This window comes from Dicentrarchus labrax, unplaced genomic scaffold (genome assembly GCF_905237075.1).
Source record: "Dicentrarchus labrax unplaced genomic scaffold, dlabrax2021, whole genome shotgun sequence".
NCBI lineage: Eukaryota > Metazoa > Chordata > Actinopteri > Moronidae > Dicentrarchus > Dicentrarchus labrax.
In genome coordinates this window covers 669532-688038 of record NW_026136724.1, presented here as the reverse complement: position 1 = coordinate 688038, position 18507 = coordinate 669532, and the positions used below count along the sequence as shown (strand labels likewise).

Below are 18507 nucleotides of genomic sequence, written 5' to 3'. Positions count from 1 at the left end.
CACAGCCTCACTGTAGACAAAGGCAGTTTCTAACACGTCAGTGAGGGCTGTGAACTCGGACTGAAACAAACTCCTGAGCGGAGACTTGTCAAACTCGAGCGTTGGGTCGGTATTTATCACCTCACTAACAATAGAGACAGTGCTGGAGGGGTCTGCCCTGCACTCCAGATCAAAGTCTGCGAGATGATGGAGGAGTGTGTGTGTGTGTGTGTGTGTGTGTGTGTGTGTGTAACTGGGTGGGGATATGGTGTAGTTACGTGGATGAGTTGGAGGTCGGGGTGTGTCTCCCTGCTCTACAGGATCAAGATCTTAAGCAGACACTGTCGAGCTTTTTGGTTTTCCATTATGGACAGCACCTTGGTACTGGCTCAGTCGAGGTTCCAAAGCGAGCTGAGGGTGACGTGAAAACACTGCAGACCACTGAATGGTCACGCAGTCTCCTCATCCAAGTTACCGTCAACAGCGACCACAGTTTTTTTTATTCCTTCCGAAATGTCGGCCCGCAAAACCCCGCCGAGGTCAACTGACGTAAAGTGCAGATGTATCAAGAACACATCCCTTCATACCCTCTGTTAGAAGAGTTTCGTGTGCATTACTATCCAACGTCCTATCTACAGTGGAAAGAGAGCAGAGTCAAACTGTCTCACATAGTGGAAATACGGCTTTATACGGGGTCAGGTGACCAGGGAAACAGTTGTAACTGCATGAAATTGTCCTAACTAAACAAGCAGATGAATGACCTTTTATTAATAGTTGTGACAAATGGAAGAGATGTGTCTACTGGGAGGTTACATTTACCAACAATAATTCTCAGGGTTGCAAAGAACCAACAAGATAAGAAACAGAAGTGTGCCTGTGGCAGCATCTTTGTAGTAAATCAACAGTACCCAGACTTCAATCTGCTGCCAGGCTGGAGTCGATCTACACCACGTACACTAACACAGGTTGGTTGTCATTCAGCACCGAGTTGCACCGATCACTTCCATGGGCTGCGTCATTAACAAGCATCCTCCTCACCCCACACTCCTACACACTGGTTACCTGCACAGGTCCTTTAAAAAGACCAGCACATAAGATTAGAAACCCAGATTAAAAACCCGATTACCTGTAGCCTATACATCGTGTTCTCCAGGAGAAATCAGGTTCCTTAATCTCCTACACTGTTTACGGAAACCAGATCTGACCTGGTTACTTAAATGCATGTAAACACAATGTGTTTATGTGTGTGTTTGTGTGTGTGTGTGTGTGTGTGTGTGTGTGGTGTGTGTGTGTGTGTGTGTGTGTGTGAGTGTGTGTGTGTGTGTATTTCCTGCCTGTCTCAGACACCGGAGTTACCTGCACAGGAAAAGGATTGTCTGGGTTGTCTGATCACAACTATTTACACAAAGCAAATGCATGAAGCAGCTAATTTCCCAGAAGTGTTCTTTCACTACAACAAAAGAAGAACTTTAAAACCTTTAAAAACGGTAATTAAAAACGGTAATTTGCCTTTCAAACAATGTATTTAATTTCCTGTTTTCAGAGCAGAGAATGAAACAACTGCGGCTGCAGAGGAGCTCCCATTATAAGATTCTTCCTAGAGCATTAACCAAAGCATTTCCAGATAACCCCGCTGGAACGTAACTACACCCTGAAGTATGTGTGTGTGTGTGTGTGTGTGTGTGTGTGTGTGTGTGTGTGTGTGAGAGAGAGAGAGAGAGAGAAAGAGAGAGAGAGACACAGCGAGATGCAGAGATTACAATACATTAAAGGGCATTATAGTGCACTGTAATGTCTGTATTTATGAGTTATTGTAAAATACTAGTTTCTGTGTGTGTACGTGTCTGTATGTGTGTGTGTGTGTTTTACATTGAATATACAAGTGTAGTGAATTGTGTGACACACTCGACCCACAACTCACAACCCAAACTGTGGCGTTCTCTCTTAAATCTGTGTGTGTTTCATGGTTTCACATTTCCACAGCAGACACTGAATTCTCACCAGGCGTAGTTCAAGAAAATAAAGGGGATCTGAGAGTTGCATCCTTCTGAAAATGCAGGAAGACACAAACTAACTTGTTGAATAATAAAGTCAGAAAGGTGAAAAAGTGATGAAGTTAAGAAAGACTTTAACCCTTCCAACAGGTTGAGGGGGAAAAAAGAGATGACAGCTGCTGCATCAGCGTGAGTCACCACTGAAACTGTGATGTGAATACTTTCTGAGACCTGCTGCAGTCTACAGGACCGTCCAGGTGTATTCGGACTCTGGGAGGCTAGCTGCTCTGACTGTCTTCTAGCAAGTGGCATTTACAAGCGGGACATTAATGTTTGACGAGGCAGTCTCTGTTACAAAAGGCGAAGCTACAGGAGACTTTGTTCAGTCTGTCTCCACCTGCCAGGTAGCTACACTATCACCTGTCTGCAGACTGATGTCAAGAAATGAGTGCAACACGTTTAGATCACGATGTGATTAGTTGTACAAACGGTTAAGTCATATTTCCATTTCCTGAGGTAATCGCTGGATATTAAAAATGTGATAAAAGAGACAGAAATCGTGTTAAAATCAGTTTTATATGGTTTTGTCCTAACTAACCCCCACAGCCTTCTAAATACAAACTGACTTTCTCGTTCTTTATAATACGTTTGTCCTTTGCTCCCATCATCGTCATTCCTGGCTGGTGCGTACTTTAGCCCACACTGTGATCTGTGCCTGAAATAAATATGGAGGCAAACGATGGACCAATGAATGAGCTCCATTCTTAACACGTTCTCGGGTACCGTGTTGCGTTTGATACTGACAGTTTAATGGTGTAGGGAAACTAATAACAGCCATGCTCAAATGCAGAGCAATCAATTCAATTAAATCTGCTTCAATTGGATTTGTTAAAGAGGCTGCCAACGTTGATGTATGTGAATGTTTACCCATTGTTTACCCATTCAGCTCAAATATCTGCAAATAAAAATAATAAAACCAGTTGTTTAACAAATATTAACAGCTTCAAACCGCTCTCACATTCCTGTGTGTGTGAATCACTGACTGCACTGACACTGAGCTCAATCTGCCATCATCCACAGCAGGAGCTTCTGTTTAAATGGTTCAATAAACTCTAACTTCTGATCTCTGGATCTACAAAAAGAAAAACACAGATCCATATACAGAAACAAGCACACACACACACACACACACACACACACACCCCTCTCCAGCCTCCGATTCAGCTGGCGCAGTGGGCAGAGGAAACAATGGCCTCGAAAATAAAACCCTTTATGTCAACTACATTGTCCTGCAGTAAGTCAAATAAACCTTCCCCCCCCGAGGACATAAAAACAAAGCCTTTCATTTTCATGTGTGCGTTAAGATGAACAGTGTGTTTATGCTGTATGCTATGATTCTGGCCTGTGTGTGTGTGTGTGTGTGTGTGTGTGTGTGTGTGTGTGTGTGCCCAGCCTGTTATTTTCATACTTGTGTAGACAAAACAGAGCCCAGCAGGGAGCAGACAGTGATATACAACGTGTGCAGAAGAATCGAGGACACGAGTACAATATTTAGCTGCGTTTGGAGCCGTAAAGTAAGCAAAGCGTGCAGATGAATGTCCCAGTATGTATGTGGCACTGTGGAGACTCTATATGGCCACGGTGTGTGCCAACTATCTTACCTCCTTTCTTCTGTTCTTCTGTCTCTTGCGGAGACTTTTTTGGGAGAATTTCAGCATTGCATTTGGGCAACCACAGCTGGACACAGCGACTGCAGTGCTTTCTAGCTGATGCAGAGCTTCGGGCAGAGATGTAGCTGGACACACAATCTGCCGTTATCCAGCAATGAGGTCGGAGCTTTACTGCTCGCTTTCACACAACAGTGTATGGCAGTAAATGCCGCTTTCATTTTAGACAGCTCTTCCCAATATTAAGTGTAAAAGGAGCTATAGAAACCCTAATGTTAGCTAAAGTCACTAACAGGCATCTAAGACACTGAGGAGATAACATGATCAAAAACACTAGAAACTAACATATATAACTAACTAACATTAAAGCTCACTGTGGTTAGAGAAATAACCAGCTTAAGGGTTGGAGGTAACGTTACTGTGGAGTTGACGTTCAGTTACACAGTCCACCCTAATTAAAGATGCTCTGTATTTCAAATGCCCCCTTCAATGTCTGAACCCTGTAAATCAGCCATAATGTCACTGTTTGTTTCCACTCTTTTCAGCTATGTGTGTGTGCGAGAGTGTTAGAGTGTGTGTGTGTATTCAGCTCACTTGGCGCCAGCTCCCAGGTTTGCTCAGATGGTCACGGAGGGGAAGGAAGCGTTTGGCTTGGCAGAAATACTTTATTGTTGCCTCAGTCCTGATAAGAGGTTATTAATTAGTCGGCTAGACAAACACAATGATACAATAGAGTCTGATAGTGCTGCTGTCGGGGAGGGGGGCCGTTTGTGTGCCAGCTTATACAGACACACAGATGTTCTGGGGATGGGAGAGGTTGTGTGTGTGTGTGTGTGTGTGTGTGTGTGTGTGTGTGTGTGTGTGTGTGGTGTGTGTAAATGAGCCTTTTGGTCTTTTTTCCAACACAATGAGAGCAAATACAGACAGAAGAGTGATTATAGAGAATATGACAGCGCACTTCTTCTTCTTATGAGTGATGGTAAAGTGGAGCGTGAGATGGACAGACGGGCCTAATGCGAGCTTTGTCGTGGGGAAGACGTTCCAGCACTCTCCTACATCCCTGAGCTTTGAGTGGTGACCAAAAGAATGAGATCGCAGATACGAGAAGCCGAAATGAGGCCTTCATGTTGAAAGGAGCGTGCTGAGGTTGTTCGGGCAGGTGATAAGGAAGCATCCTGGGTGTCTTCCTTTGGAGGCTTTCTGTGCATGTCCATAGTGGACCCAGAACTAGCTGGATATGTCTCATCTGGCCTTGGAACACCTTGAGATCCCCCAAGAGGAGCTGGAAGGTGTTTCTGGGTCTGGGCGTCTGGAGTGCCGTACTCGGCCTACTGCCATCCCAACCCCAGATAAGCAGATGAAAATGGCTGGATGTGATTCTTGAGGTTTAACATGAAAAATAATTTCCAAAGAGTAGAGGAAGTCATCAATTACTCATCAGGAGACTGATGAACAGAAAATGCTCAGCAACAGATAACAAATAAAACGTAAATGAATATCTGAGAATGATTAATAGCACCAGGTGGTTATCCGTCTGTTTAATCTGGCAGCACCAAGCCTTTTTTCTAAATACTGATAAGTTGTGTAAGAGCTACATTAAAAAACACAAAAATCACAACAGCTTAAAATACATTCATCCTACACTGTTATCACACTCATAACATAAGCGCCTTATCTCACTCATTTGCTAATATTTCTTAGCGAGATGGGTGTTGAGTTACTTACGTTAGGAAAATCCCTGTCACCAAAGGAAGGGAACTAAATCACACTGACTTTTACATTCTCCACCTGTGACTGTCCTCACTGGTTGGATCCCATCAGGAAGTTCATCATCAATATCAGCTCTGGCTGCGAGACGACTGTCCAATTAAATGTCAAAAGACTGTTTATATAAATGAACTCATGTCTAGACTGGAACACGTTGATATCAGTAAATTTCAGGTCTGATTAACTTTACACTCTGCAGGTGGTTATGAGTTATGACTGAAGTAGATGTTATTTAAAGGCTACACAAGGTCAAGGTGCAAGGCTATTGGAATCAGCATCAATGCAAAGATAATATATATATATATATATATATATATATATATCTTCTTTTTCTCTTAGTTTACTGTTTATCTGTAATATGAGAAAATGTGTGACTAGGCAAGCTACGGATGAAAGACGGCCATAATGCCGAACTCAAGGCTTCAAAACAGTACTAAACAAACCAATGGGTGAAGGTTCACACTTGGAACAGAACAGATTACAGTTTATTCTGAGGGAGACATGAATGTGTGTACCAAATATGGCAACTCATCTAATAGTTGTTGTGACTACTCAAACCCAAGAGCCAGAACTCATAATGGCGCCAGAGGAAAAGTCAGGGATCACCAAAGTCATTAGGATTCATCCTCTGGGGGCGATGAACGTCAGTACACAATTTCATGTCAATCTATCAAACAGTTGTTGAGATATTTTAGTCTGGACTAAAGTGGTGGAGTAACTGTGGCATCCCCAGAGCCCCGAATCATCATATCACGTCTCTAATGTGGCTAAAAAAGCTTCATTCAAAACTCTAAAGTCTATCATTGGTTCTGGAGGTTCACACAAGTGCTTACTATTTTTAAAGACACGCCGCAGTTTGTTTGTTTTCTCAGTCAGTCTTCTTGTAGGACGCAATGGCACTTTTTCTCAGGATGAACGTGACATTTCAGAGCTAATCTCCTCCATTGTAGTCACGCGGGGCCCCTCACTAGAACCAGGCCAGTGACCCACGCTGGGCCCTGACCTTCGCGTCCTCTGCAGTGACCCGCCTGTCTTGGCTCCTTGTGAGGCAACCGATACATAAACCCTGTGCTGCTCAGCTGTCACGTCCTCTGGGACACTGATGTAAGCCTAACTGGGTGGTCTGCTCTCCGTCTGTGCGTCTGTCAGTCAGTATATATACTTTTAATATTCTGTGCTCAACACTCTGCATTTCCCCCTGGTAGGAAATTTGCTGTAAAAATAAAGTTTTACTTGCTTGGTCTCTCCTACTCTGTCACCATTCAGATTTCTGCTCCTGTAGCAGCAACATTTGGCATGTCATATATCATTATGTTGGCTTGACTAATATCAGGAAAGCTTTAATAATGTGACGCCAAAATGAGAACCCAGCCCACACTGTTAAAATCCAAATGTATATGCAAGAAAACCAAAGGATTATAACACTTTCACACCCTGATTTTATGAAATATGAACACAATTCTGTGTCACACCAACAGGTGTTTTGCAGGTGTTTCTGAAGATCTGATGTGAGAAAGAAAAAACAAAGGCAGAATCTGTCTCTCAGTATTTTACAACTTCCCAACCCTGAGTGTAGCACTCAGCCCCGAGCCCATTGGTTCCTATAGCTCTATTACAAAATGTGTCAAAGACATAGTTTCCTTAAACAGCCGCTCACTGTAGAAACGTTACTCAAAAAGGTATAAATAGTGCATTCATTGGGAACTATTTTCTGTGGCAGATGAATCCACGTTTGGTGCTATAGTGAGTATTTGGGGCAGCAGGATGGTGTATGTGTGACTGTGTTCATGGTAAAGCAGGAACAAGTCACCCACAGCAACAGTGTGTCTCACTGATGTGTGTTTAACAGTCGTTGGACGACAATGGAGCTCTACGGCACAGAGGAAGAAGAAATATATTCATTCATTGTTGCAGACTTTAGTATTATCCTTTATATAGGAACAATCATGCCCACCGGGCAGTGAAGTCTGAAAGAATAGTTTGACATTTTAATAGTCAATACACTTGGGTACACTCTCAAATGGGGTACATGTAGCCCTAGGGGTAGTTTAAAGTACTGCAGTTTCCTCCCTGCCACAGAGAATGACGATCCACAGTGAAGCACAAGCTCGTGTTTCTCAAGTGTAACTTATAAAAAGAAATATTATATGTATTACATATGCTCTTTATAGGCTTTTATTCTACCAGAAAGGTTTTGCACTAGTCAGGGTACTTGGTTGGTACATTAATGGAAATAGTTTGAGAAGAAATAAACGAGATATAACATAATTATTCAGCTTTAGAGGTGCTAACTGTCTCCTCCTGTATCCAGTCTATATGCTAAGCAAAGCTAACTCATGCTAGCTGTAGCCTTATATTGATCGGACAGATGTGATCTAACTCTCCACCAGAAAGTGAAGAAAGTAAAAATCACTGCCGACGCAAGTAAATGTAAAACACACGACACAGACAACATTTAACCATTAGGTAGAGACGTTCTTTCTTTCTTTTTTGTTGCTTTATCTCTCTCTTTATCTCCTTCACACACACAAACACACACTCAGGAAACAGCAGAGGAGGAAGGAAAAACAACAACACACACAGAGCATCCTAATGACCATTAACCACAATAGGGTTTTATTCTACGTCAGTGGATGCACATCGCCTAGAGGTCGGACACACACACACACACACACACACACACACACACACACACACACACACACACACACACACACACACACACACACACACACACACACACACACACACACAGTTGTTGATTGTCCCAAGCTTGGAGCTCGTTCAACCATAACAGAAAACTATCACACACACTCACCTTACAATACACACTATTATGCATTAAGAGGAGAACTTTCCCAACCCTCAGTGTGTGTGTGTGTGTGTGTGTGTGTATCGACCAGTAGAAACATACACATTTGCTTACCTTGCCTGTATAGACACACACACACACACACACACACCACCCTGTCCTGTGGGAATGTACTGACAGTAAGTGTAATGAGTGTTAACAATAACATTATTTTTTTTACATGAAGTAATGAATGGACTTTGTCTGTCTTTGTGTCTCATTCTTTGGTGTTTTTTGTGTCCTTTGTGGTGAAAACTCTGGTGCACTCAAAGGTGGGGAATTTCTCAGCCTCACAAAAGTGTGTGTGCGTGTATGTGCGTGTGTGTGTGTGTGTGTTTCCAGCTTTCTAAACACAAGAGGGTCCCAAGCCAGAGAGCTGTGGGTTGGAGGAAAAAGAAAGAAGAAGAGAGGATTTATTTAATCATATGAGATCCTTCACGGAGGATGAAGAGGATGTTATTCTGGGCTCTTCATCAGTGTGGTGTGTCTGCATATTTCGCGTGTGTGTTTAGCTGTGGTTTCAGGGCATGTGACAGTTTAATCACAGCTCTGAATGTTTTATTTTGTGATGTTAACCCAGGGATCAGCCTGAGTAGGCAACAACGGGATGATGAAACTCTAAGACGCTCTGCGATCATTCACAGAAGAACCTCAAGGTGAAGGGCGGGGAGGTCTCTGCTGATTCAGGCGACTACTGGGTGGTTGTTGGAATTAATTTGTGATTGTAAAGTTTGACTCGGAAAAATCAGGGAGTGGGCGGCGGAGGAACTGCTTCCCCTCCCTCATCAGCTACTTGTGTGCCGTCACCGAGCAAAACCCTTGAAGTTAAATTTCCCCAGTGGAGCTACAAAATGCTGGCGTGATACAGGGCGGCTCGCAGAAATTACTGCTGGGAGGAGAGTGACTGTCAGAGGGATGGTGAAAAAGAGCATCTGTGCACATTCATTTCCCCAGATAAATGTGCTATAGGTTAAGTTGTAAAAAATTAAAACCTCTTTGTTAACTTGCCCATTAAGAAGTGTGCGTGCGTTGTTTCTGCGAGACTAAAGAGAGACTGAAGCTCTAATGAGAAACAAGCAAGTAACCATGTTTCCATCCACATATTTCATAGCTTTAGATTCCGACTCGTGTGATCAAGCAAATCCAATAACTCCAGAGCATTTCAAAGTCCAAAAGTCCAAAATCTATAGAAAGAAAATGACTGTAATCAGTTCCAAAATTCAAAACAAATCTTTGTGAAACCAAAACCAGCTTTCACTGGCCACCAAACGCCTTTCCAGATGCACTGTTGCATTGGCTTATGGGAAAGGTTGAACCTTATGCGACGGGTATAAGGGTATAAGTCCGAGCGACATGATTCTCAGAGACAAGTGTCCACTGAAGATGGACGATGATTTGTGTCTCCCGGGCTGAAGGGTCACAGTAGATGGTGGATTAACATTTTCAGGTTGAGAATCAGGTGCTACCACAAAGTGAAGCAGTTAACGTTCCTCAGTGAGGGGGAAGATGGGACTGTGGTACCAGGCTGTCACGATGAAGGGGGAGCTGGTCAGGACCAGAGTAATGACCATAAGAATGATACTGTGCATGCATGTCAAGGGGAAGGTATTTCGGGCATGTCCAACTGGAAGGAGACCCTGGGGTCGACCCATAATATGCTGGAGAGATTAATTATCCCATCTGTGCTGGGAATGCCTCGGGATCCTGCAGGAGCAGCTGGAGGAAGTAGCGAGGGAGAAGGGCTCCTGCTTGGCCTGCCACCATCGCGACCAGAACTCCGCTAAGTGGTGGAAAATGGATGGACTGATGGAAAAAGGTTATCCACACTTTACACATTCTTCTTTGTGTTTAGATGAGAAGAGCATGGGAACCACAGTGGTATGATTTAAGATGATGATACAAGATTCTTTAGAATATCAATTTAAAAAATGGTGTCATACCACACAACAGAAGTCACACATCCAGTCATCCAATTCAAGCAAACATATGACAAATACATAGTAACATTTTTAATAATCTATGACATATAAAGGGAAACACCCAAGAAGCTGCTGAGATTTCTGGCAATTTACACCTCCAATGGCAACAAGTCGCAATTATAACCCAATCAAAGCACCTTAAGGAATGATTCTGATTCTTGCTTTGGGAATAATCATAACTGAAAGATTCAGTTTCTCAGACTATAACTCAACATCAAACTTTGGGAACAGAGGAAGACATGATTTCATGGGCGTGGGGCTTGTGGGTATTTTATAAACGTGGTGGGAAGTTTGGGTTGTGTTAAAGAGAGAGGCTGATTTCATTCGTTAGCAGTGACAAGGTGACATTAGGTTGGTGTGTGTGCAGCTGGATCGGGGCGTTACACAGGCCTTCATATTGTTTTATCATCAATCTTGTTCACAAATGACTTCCCAAATGACAGATATACATTACGTACATAAGAGCCAGTTATATAGGTGTCTATGGGAATCACACTACCAGCAGTAATGTGTATATGCAGACGATTCAGGCATAAACCTCAGGTGATTAATTACTGCAGTGATTAATATCAATTATGGCAATTGGGTAATTAGTTAATGTTTTAATTTCAGTTGCATCATTAGTGTTAAACAGTATTAAACCAGGGGTGGAGGGTAAAATTTAAATGCCCGCTTCTGATTATCGTAAATTCTCAAATAGGAACTTCTGCCTCTCAATCTGGCAGCGGGAGTAATTACACAAGATATACTCAAATATTTGAAGACCACCACAGTGTTGTATACAGTTCGATCTCAAAATAAACTCCACAGTTCAATTAGCAATGAATGAGTCCGTATCTCAACCAAAAACTCCTCTCTGGGATCCAGGAATACTGAGACATACAACTGTCAAACTGCCAAAGAAAACAGACCCCAGTGAGACCTCTTGCGTCTAATAGACAAGTTTAGTGATTCCCGAGTTACCTCCCGTAGTTCGGCCAGTGCTCTGCTGTCAGCTCCAGGGAACGGTCAGCCGTGGAGCCGGGCGGATTGATGGTGGGTCCACAGAGTAATTAGAGGACGGAGTTGGAGAATAATCTGTTTCTGTAGAACGGGTGAACTTTGAAATACAGACTTTCTGGCTCGTTGCCAGGGGTTGGAAGCTAATCGACCACTCTGAGGACGGACTGGGCCTCTTCCACTGGTGAGCAGATACATCCTTTCTGACATTGCTGGCTGGGATGTAAAACGCATCAATACCGGTGCTCTAGAATGGGAAAGTCGCCACAGACACCACATTTAAAAACTCTGTGTGCCGTGAAATACCAACAGATTTACCAGGTGGTGATCGGCTTAATCAGCTCTGTGTGAACTCGTTTAATAAAGGCCTGAATTTAATGGATGTTGTATGTGAAAGTACTCCAGCTTTAAAGGACCAGTGTGTAGGATTTAGTGGCATCTAGAGGTGTAGTTGCGGATTGCATAGCCCTCGCTTTATCGGCCCCTCCCAAGTACGAAGGAGAAACTACGGTGGCTGAGAAACACACAGAACATAGAAACATGCCGGTTCAACATGGTGGACTTAGAACGTAGAGGGTAACAAAAACATAAGGATTCTTATTTTCAGGTGATTATACAGTAATGAAAACATACCTATGAATATTATATTACATTTCTTTCAGTGCAACAAAAAGTCATTTAATATTAGTTCTTTCACTTTTCCATTCAATGTTGACTTACCATTTTACACATTGAAAGTATTCTAACTTTTCTGTTATTGATAGGCTTTTAACTTGAAAAACTACAGAAATTGAGTTTCATTGACGGCAGGTTAAAATTGACTGGGGAAAAACTGAAAAGTGGAAAAACTGTAATCAACAGGTGGATAAAAGAAGTATTTTGCTATAAATAGAGCAGCACGGTGGTGAACTGGACGACTGTTGTAATGATGGATGTAGTTCTGTGGAAAAGTACATAACGCATCATTTTCCATGTGAGTCATTACTTTGAATCGCTTGACCTCTTTTTTACCCAGTCTTTATGTGTTCATACACCACACCCCCTGCTATTATTCTACTCTATTATTATTATTATTATTATTATTATTATTATCATATGAGAATTTACAGCAGTTTGAATCAAATGATGGAGAGAGTTTCAGCATTTTTCTCCGGATGATTAGTCACATTTCCCTTTAGGAACGGTGTATACATTTATCTTTTTCACTGTAGTATTTGAATCTTACTGATTCAGGAAATGTTTGCTTTTCAATCCCAGACATTTGTATCGATCAATAACCCAAATTCAACCCCCCCACACACACAGTGTACTACAGATAATTTATTCTACCGGGTAATAAAAACCTCATTTATTGCATCTTTAAGTTCTCTAAAAAACCTGCGAGGGAATTTATCGCCACTCCGTGATGTTTTTCGTCTAGTTTCCCTTCACTAATGTAAACTCGCCCACTGAGGATATAAAAAGTTTACAAGTGACTTTGTGAAATGGGCCACGTCCCCGATACTGACTGGACGCACACTGTCAGCTCCTCCATTAAAAGTGATGTAAAGTCTCACTCTGCCTCGGTCCCACTTCGGCCTCAAAGAGCCAGACTCCCGCAGTCACTGGCCCACGAGTCTTAACTCACACTAACAGCACACATCAGTCTTTATCAGGCAGCGGGGACACGCCGACGCGATGAGATGTTTATGGATATTGAGGGTTAAAGGTCAAATAAAAGCTTCACAGAGATTTGTATTTGGTTATCGCACAAGTGCAGTTGCAAGTTAGAAAGCCTGCGGGAGCCAATCAGAACACACATACAGACAGACACTGAAATTGATTGGTGGATTGATCATTAAAGCTGAAACAATTAGTTGATCAATCAATTAGTCAATTATCAGAAAAATCTTTGAATAATGAATCGTTTCAGTCATTTTTAAGGCAAATACAAACAATAAAGTGAATATTTTTAAGAAAATGTTTCATTAACACAACAATTAATTGAGAAAATAATCAACAGATGAAAATATGTTGGGAGTAATTCCATTACTGTTGGCGGTAACTATTAATGTAACTAATTACATTTTTCAATTTAAATAACACAAAATTACTGAAATTTAGGCTGGTTACTTATTACTATTATTACTATTTACCTTTATTTTATTGTTTTGTCAGTTTCTTTTTAAAACATAAATACCTTCACTCAAACAAACTGTATATAATGTATATACCGTCACATCCACCTGCCTCAAATACCTGCAAATAAATATTTATTCCAGCATCCTTTGCACTCTGCACCATTGCACTGTTGTCTGCAGATGTTGTTATTTTTGTTTATGTTAATGTATAACTGTAGATAGCAGTTTCTGTCTATTTTGTTGAGCTTTGAACAAGAGCACCATAAACCGGAGTCGAACGGCGTTGACTTTTTCTCACCTAAAATCTGTTCACAAACATATTTTACTGTTTATCTGGAATACCAGATCGTGTGTGACCAGGCGAGCCGCCATTGTTTCCTGCTACGGATGACCTCTGCTGTCTCCGACAAACTGTCATGCGACGACCATAACGCCAAACTCGAGGCTTCAGAACAGTACTCCACACGCCACCATAGGTCCACACTACTGAACAAGAGAGTGTGCACGAACCTATCCTCGTTTCAGGAATGCTCACATTGTTCTCTAACTGCAGAGACAAGAAGAAAGTAAATCTTGATCCGAACACTTTGAGCCTCAGGGAGCCTGAAACAGCCGTCCTGCTGCCAGCGCCGTTTTACAGATGGAGAGGTCAGATGAAGGGAGGGCTGGCATCAAACCCAGAATGAACTGAATGGAAAACAGACCTGCATTTCAAACGGAGGTATAACCCGTAAGAAATCAGGGCGGTAAAAGAAGCTACGCCTTACATCCGTGGAGAATGAGAAGCACATTTCAGAGATGCATTTGGGAAGTTGTACGGCGATCAAACAGAAACAGACAGAAAGACGGTGTCTGCTCTGACTACAGGAAACATGTTGTACAGTGCGATACACGCTGCTGCCGAGAGGTTAGAGAAAGCATCCTGTGACTGACAGGTGTCAGGTTCAACCCCAGAACAGCCAAAAACCATTGAGAGGCAGTAGGTTTGCTCCGGAGCTGTCGGGAGCCCCACTAGGGGTCACCAAAGCTATATTGCTGATTTTAAGGGGTGTAGGAAAACTTCTCTTCTGTGAATAAATGTAAATTGTCTAATTGAACAATGTCCAAGTGTCAGGGACAAGACAACACTGAATTTATCAAGAAGGAAGCCTATTAAGTCTCCCAGTTAAAGGTTTTTACTCATACAATCGAGGGTCTAAGGACAGAGGGTGAGGCAAACTGTGACTTTGGGATGTATAAATAAATGTTGACTTAACTATAATGGACAGTGATGAGATCTTGTTTTCTGGGCCAGCATACCTCCGTTCCTCCGCTGCTCAGTTTACTCGAGGCACTGAAACAAACAGAAAGCGCGGCGGCTTTGAACTCCACTTCTCTCTGGCCAGTAGCCATCAGATAAGACTTTTTATCTGGAGCTTTTGTTGATTCTAGTCCTGGAGTGATGTGCCAGCTGACTCGATTCAGCTTTTAAAAGCACGAGCAGAAAGGCCGCTGCACGCTCTGCGATCTCTATCTGCATCTCTTTCTGTCAGCTCTCCTTTACTGACCGCCTCTCAGTCAGCGGACTCCTCACCTTGTGTCACTCGTAGTGGATCGAGCCGGTGTTAATACCCCTCTCCACTGGAGGACCCTGACTGAGAGGCAGTCAAGTAGCTTAAATGGGTTCCACTCAGCTCTCAGTGGGTACACAGACACAGCACAGCAGCTTTAATGGGCTCTAGTTTGTTTCAAAGACAAGATAAAACAGCTTTTATTGTTATGTTTCTGGTACATTTTGAATCCATACACCAGTCCGGGGTTGGTAGAGCTCTTCAGATCCTTAACTTTAACACACTACAAGGAGTTTTTAACTGAATAGGGATGGGAATCCAGAACCTTTGTCTACAGGAGGCGCCAGAATCAAAACAGAATCCTTGCAGGGGTTTGAATTAAAGGAGCAACAATGTAAAAATAGTCAAATGTATGTAGTTTGTCTCTTTTCTTTATTTTATATTATATTTTATAATGTTGAGCTGTTTAACGTACAAAAACCTCAATCTGATAAAGATATTTTAAGATAAGTGCAGTTTGTTTTTAATTGAAATGAACTTGTTTAAGAGGAAATGAGTGTCTGTACCATGAAGTGATTATTGTGATAACTGATTATTTATTTGAGCGAGATCTTCAGGAGGATTCGCTGCTTTTAGATCTACAAACTGAACCTCTTTGGGACTGACGGGTCTTGGACTCAATAATGAAAGTAATCATTAAAGAACTATATTATTTACTATATATTAATTCATTGAAGCAAAGTGCAGCGACACTGAAAACAGGTTGAAGTAAACATATGAACCCCCCAGGTGTGTGTGTGTGTGTGTTTTGTGTGTGTGTGTGTGTGTGTGTCAGCGTCAGTCCATTATCATCACTGCAGCAGGACTACCGTCTGAGAGGGGACACAATGCAGCCAGGAAAACAACAATCTCACACACACACACACACACACACACACACACACACACACACACACACAACAGGAAACAGCAGTCCCACTCACAGATTGTACAGCAGAGAGGAGGGGGCGGCGTGGGGGTTGAACTCCATAACAGGAAAGGCAGGGGACAATTGGGGGAGGTTTACTCACAGCAGAACTGTCTTTAGCTGACAGTTTCATTACACCGGCTCACAGAACCAGAACCAGCAGCTCTGGTACCAACAGCCCCGATGTGGAGGGAATATATACAGTCCATACACACAGTCCCCCCCCCCAACAACTGACAACCAGATCTTCTTCAGTGACCACCTAAAGTCCTGGAAACATCTGAGGACCATAAAAACCTCTACGAGAACCTCTGAAACATCCCAGAATGAGCACAGCGGCTTCAACAGGAACTCCTCGAACCCTTTCACTGACCACCAAAACTCCTCCAACGACCCCGCAACCTCCCCAACAACTGCAAGGACCCCTGGAAACTCCTCAAGGACCCCTGGAAACTCCTCAAGGACCAACCACAACTCCCCAGTGACACCAGCAGAGTTTTTATTAATTCAACTTTTTTAAGTTAAAGAAACACGAAGCAGCCTCATTGTGATCCAGATAAAGCTGTGACAGTATCTTCATACAGGCTGAAATACTTCAATATGAGCAGGTTTAAACAATTAAAGTCAAATTAAACTTTATTTTTATTATATTATATTTATATTTGTTATAACTTGTTTCCTGCTTTCTGACCATCAGCCTGTATAAGAGTCAGTCAGTCCACATCCCTCCAGCAGCATCAGGAGACATCCACACTGCAGAATAAAACTCACCGATCTGGGTCTCTGTGGGTCTCAGTAAATCCGCTTCAGCTGAACTTCAGGACGGATCCTGGGTCCTGGTTCCTGGTTCTGGGTCCTGGTTCCTGGTTCCTGGTTCCTGGTTCTGGTTCTGGGTCTGGATCTGGGTCTGGATCTGGGTCTGGATCTGGACAGTTGAGTGTCCGGTCACCTGAAGGCTCCACACGTTATAAACAAACTGAACACATGTGGGCTGAACTGAACCACTCCTTCACCCTCAAACACCCCGTCCCCCCGCCCGGCTGCCCGCTGCCGCATTCAGGCGCTGCTCGGAAAGTCCGACTCTCCAGATCACGATCCTGAATATTCACACTCATATCTACTGTACATACAATTTAACTTTATCTCACACACATCAGAATCAGAAATACTTTATTGATTCCCGGGGGAAATTTGTTTCCTTACAGTTACACAAGGGGCTCACAAGACATTAAAGAAATATAAATAATAAAAAGAGCGTTAAAATAGGAATTATATTACAATATCTAACAACATATAAAGAAAATAGAAAAATATGAAACAAATGAAAAAGAAAGAAAGAGTCTGAAGTATGTACATTATAATAAAATACATAGAAGATAGAAATATATGTTTGCTAAACAGAATATTCAAAAAGCTACAATAAAAGAGGCTAAAATAATATTTAAGAAATACATTTTAATAAAATATTTATTTAATAAAACCAGTTTAATATAAATAATATTGTCAATATTAAGCTTTATCAGAAAGAGAGAAAGATGAAAAATGTCTGTAAATGTGGGAAATGTCAGTTTGAATTTACATTAGCATCAAACATTCAGATCCTTTACTTTAACAAAACTAACATAGAGTTATCTTCATCAGTACAATTTACTTTAATTAAAACCTGCTGATACAGGGAGAATATTTAATGTAGCAGCGTTAAACTACTTTATTACTACATTCACTGCATGTGTACTACTCAGATTGTTTACTGTATAATAAAGCATCCTATTATAAGTTGATCAGTTTATTATATTTAGGTTGGTCACTGGCTGTTAATGCAATAAGCAGTCAGTGTAAAGTTTTGGCTCTTGAGCGAGTTTGAATTTAAATTGCTTTATTTCCCACAGAGCATGATGTCAGTGAACATACCTTCAGAAGCCATTATTGTATAAACCAGAGCGCCACCTGGTGGGATTACTAACCCCTCCAAATGCACTTCCAATCCTTTGGCAGTGTGACTGTGTGATAAACTCTCTCAGTCTGATTTCAATCGCTTAAACAGGCCTATATATAACTGTTACATATATACAGTATATTCAGTATATATAGTATATTTCAACAAGTAGTCATATAAGTTATTAACAATCTAAAAACACTCAAATAACAGTAAAAGTCCTGTAGAAGCTGAAGTTATATTGTTAGATTGTTATGTTCCTAACCTCGAGAGAAAAGAAGAAAAATCAAAGTTCTGATACATAAATCTGTTTTTCATTTTTCAGACATTTCTCTAATCCAGCAGGGATCTCAAACTGTCGGTCTGGGGGCCATTTCAGGCCCTCCATCCCCCTCCCTCCCTCCCACCCTCCAGCCTGCAACATGATGTCTAAACTATAATATAATCCGACCCGCAACATTATTATTAAGTTTTACATAAGTTCTTTTTACGACTGGAAATACCGCGTCGTATTTTATCTATAAACAAATTTAACAACTAAAAACAACAAAACAAACACAACAGTCTTTTTGAGTTATGTCAACTTCTAATGAAATTATGTTCAACAAATGTACTTCATTACGAGAATTAGTTCTTCCTGTGCAATCAAAGGTGTTTTTAATTACCACTTATAAGTAGCACAAACACACATTTATTAC

The 18507-nt window shown here is 41.8% G+C and overlaps 1 protein-coding gene across 2 annotated transcripts in view; it reads right to left on the bottom strand.

Annotated features, from left to right (window-relative positions):
• si:dkey-49n23.1 (semaphorin-3D) overlaps positions 1 to 16863 on the bottom strand; it is a 92071-nt gene extending 75208 nt beyond the window's left edge. For both annotated transcript variants that reach the window (XM_051393131.1, XM_051393132.1), the window contains exon 1: positions 16645 to 16863. The gene's annotated coding sequence lies outside the window, so the exon portion shown is untranslated. The remainder of the gene's footprint in view (positions 1 to 16644) is intronic.
• Between the last annotated feature and the right edge of the window lie 1644 nt (positions 16864 to 18507).